The following is a 781-nucleotide window of genomic DNA, read 5'->3' on the forward strand; positions in this document are numbered from 1 at the left end:
CAAAGCGTAAAAACACAGTATAAGTCATTACAATCAGTAATTATGTCCCCACTGGATGCAACAAATGCCTAGTTTGTAATGGGTTTTATTGGTTTTGTCTCGTTGCGCCGGACACATGGAAACCATAGACTGTATGCTGGAAACACAGTATGGTGAGGGGCGTAACATTTGCGTCACACGCTTGAGGTATTCGGCCAATCACAACGCATTGGATAGCTGGCCAATCAGAGCACACCTCGCTTTTCAGACCGATGAGCTTTGTAAAAATCGACACGTTTCAGAAAGGCGGGGCATAGAGGAGAAACAATCATGTACATTATGTGGAAAATAATGTGTTTTTTGAACCTTAAACCACATAAACACATTGCATTACACCAAATACACAAAATAATGTTCTTTTTAGCAACATCATATGACCCCTTTAACCAATGTCAATTTTACAGAGTACTTGTTCATACGATTATATGGAAGTTTTAGTGTATTGATGAAAGGTGTTTGTTAATAAAATAAAATAAAATCAGATTTATAGTGAGGTTGTTGTATAAAATAAATATCACATTTGTAATCGTAGACAGCCTCACCTATCAGGCAATGACTTTGGAGGCAGCATTTGTGCACAAAAGAACTTCCCAAAAAGGATTGCGGACCGAGTTCTGAGGCAGCATAAAGGTTAGATCATCTAAAACGAAACAGAGGGTGCTTTGGTCATAAGTGAATATTTAATTAATACAATATACATTTTTCACTAGAAGTGACATCAAAGGGGGGGGGGGGGGGGGGG

The sequence above is a fragment of the Sinocyclocheilus anshuiensis genome, unplaced genomic scaffold (genome assembly GCF_001515605.1).
Source record: "Sinocyclocheilus anshuiensis isolate Anshui unplaced genomic scaffold, SAMN03320099.WGS_v1.1 scaffold697, whole genome shotgun sequence".
In the NCBI taxonomy this organism is placed as follows: domain Eukaryota; kingdom Metazoa; phylum Chordata; class Actinopteri; order Cypriniformes; family Cyprinidae; genus Sinocyclocheilus; species Sinocyclocheilus anshuiensis.